Here is a 2,500-nt window from a genome sequence, read left to right as displayed (position 1 = left end):
GATAGAGGGACAGAGAGAGACTTTGACTTTAAAGTTCCTTCATTATCAGTCAAAAGGTAAACAACAACGGGGTCATTCCACGCCAACTCAGCCACCCATGTACATGACACCTCTCAGATTTTGCAAAGCGGTGAATATATGCCTTATGTTACCAAACAAAGGAATCTGAAGTTTCAGGTCAATATCTCAAACGGTTTGCCTGTGGCGTCCATTTGAATTTCGGGTGCCACGGCCCTAATTGACACATTGGAATTTCACATTTCATCTTTTGCCATTTTTGGAAGCCCATAACGTCTGTTCTAATAGTGGTAGAGGGCTGGAAACTGGTGTGGTAGTTCATTGTAGCCTGTACTACACAATTCTCTGATGTTTAGGTGAGAGGTGGGTCACCAAAGTGCTAAAAAATGTTGACGGCATGTGTGATTTTTCACTTTTTGGGTCGTCTTAGCACCACAATTAATGATCATATTTATTCTAAACAGGATTATTTGTTATATGTGGAAACCTTGCTCTTGCCTAAATTAATTTCAAGGGTATGGTACCACTGGTGAGGGTTTCATTGGGGTCCAAAAACCCTCTCCGGCAGAGGTGACTCTTTTGGAACCCCATATTTGGACCCCCAAATGATCATGTGGGCATTTGATGATCCTAATGGGATTTATACCAGATAAAGATACATATTTAGTCTTTCTTTTAATGAAATAAAAATTCAGACTATGAAGCTGAATTTTGACTATGAATTTTATTCTTTATAATGAACCATTTTGGACATTGTTTCCAGACGTCTGGAATGTAGATCAGGGAGAATTTAGTGATGATAAAGCATGAAAATAGTGGAAATAACTTAGTATTATGCTCAGTGAAGGCAAACAATTAAATACTGAGACTCAGACTGGCCCAAAACGTTAACAGAATCCTCCCGATTAGCCACTCCAGGCCTGCATTCAAAACATTAAAGAAATTAATTTAACAGATATTGCAACTACATGCACGGCTATATCATGAGGCTATTAATATTACATTAATACACAGGATTAGATGTTAAAATCCCTTGTGCCAAAATCCAAGGTAAAAACACATTCAGAAGCCCCTGCTCAAGTTTAACTTTAAAAAGCACACTACCCACAAATCCGCCAACAAATGGTCACAAACACAATACAAATGGCCCATCCAACAGCAGTATATAGTATGCGGCATGTCATTGGGGTTATCAAGTGGGCACCCTCATTCACCGATGTTTCGTTAAGTTAGACCCACGACACCTCATGAAGGCTTAACAGTGAAACCAGCGTCCTGGAGACACTCCCCTCCATGCTGCCACCATATTACCACATTGAAATATCCAGTACCCAAAATACTCTTAACCAGCCCAGGCATGGTCAAGGTTGGCTAGGTTGGTCCGTCCCGTTGATGTGGACTGAACCATAGCCATAAAAACCCTGGCCAACCAACCATAAACCTAGGCACAGCCCATCACAAACACAAAACAAATTAGCCAGTTAGCTTAGGCCCCATCACAAACACAAAACAAATTAACCAGTTAGCTTACGCCCCATGCTGCCACCATATTACCACAACAAACATCCAAATACCCTTAACCAACCTAGGCATGGTCTAAGTTGGCTAGGTTGGTCCGTCCTGTTGATGCGGACTGAACCATAAACCATAAAAAAACCTTAGCCAGGTACCTTCAACCTAGGCACAGTCCATCACAAACACAAAACAAATGAGCCAGTTAGCTTACCTTAGCTTGCGCCCCAGGAAAGGTAACTTCTCCTTACCCACAACCATTCGCTTGCCCATTCTGCTGCTAAAGACATGTTACTAACCACCTGCCTTAGACTTCGACCACAAATGCCCAATTCAGACAGCAAGCCAATAGCAGATCTGGCCACAAACCCACGTGCACCGATTTCAATAGGCCTTAATCGTGCACTCCAACCTCGCTTAGCAGCCTCCTCTGCTATTTCAGTGTATTTAGCTATTAAAGCTTAAAGCTATTAAAGCTATTTCCGAATTAGTCATTGAATTTAACAACCTGTTAAAATGTACCAGAATTCAGGAAATTGCGTCTAGTTTATAATTGTTTTTCTGGAGGAGGACCCTCTGACCCCCAACAGGACTGTCCCACCAACTTTCAAAAGGCTTCCGACACCCATGTGTGTGTGTGTGTATGTGTGTGTTAATGTGTGCGCACACACACAACTGTTACACGTAGCCTAACATAGCACCTATTTAATTGTATAGTATATTTACTTGCGCATCCATACTTATCCATAGTTGTTTTAGGAGACCCCCACAGAGATGAAATCATAACTCAAACCCTGGGGGGGGGGGGGCAAAGGGAGCAAGGTAGATGAGTCACAGGGGTTTCTTCTCTCTGTCTGAGCTCCCCACCAAGGCCTCCTCTCTGTGGGCAGCACTAGCTCCAGTACTCCCTGGGGTCCTCCAGGCCTTCCAGGAGAGGTTACTCTCATTAGAAATTGAAAGGCTCTAAAAA

At 42.7% G+C, this 2,500-nt stretch overlaps 1 long non-coding RNA gene across 1 annotated transcript in view; it reads right to left on the bottom strand.

The window, feature by feature from the left end:
- The window catches only part of LOC125303308, a 17,307-nt gene that overhangs the window by 2,349 nt on the left and 12,458 nt on the right, over positions 1-2,500 (bottom strand). The gene's annotated exons all lie outside the window — the stretch shown is intronic.

This window comes from Alosa alosa, chromosome 1, assembly GCF_017589495.1.
Source record: "Alosa alosa isolate M-15738 ecotype Scorff River chromosome 1, AALO_Geno_1.1, whole genome shotgun sequence".
NCBI lineage: Eukaryota > Metazoa > Chordata > Actinopteri > Clupeiformes > Clupeidae > Alosa > Alosa alosa.
Note: the sequence above shows the minus strand (reverse complement) of the source record. Positions and strands in the feature narration are given on the sequence as shown.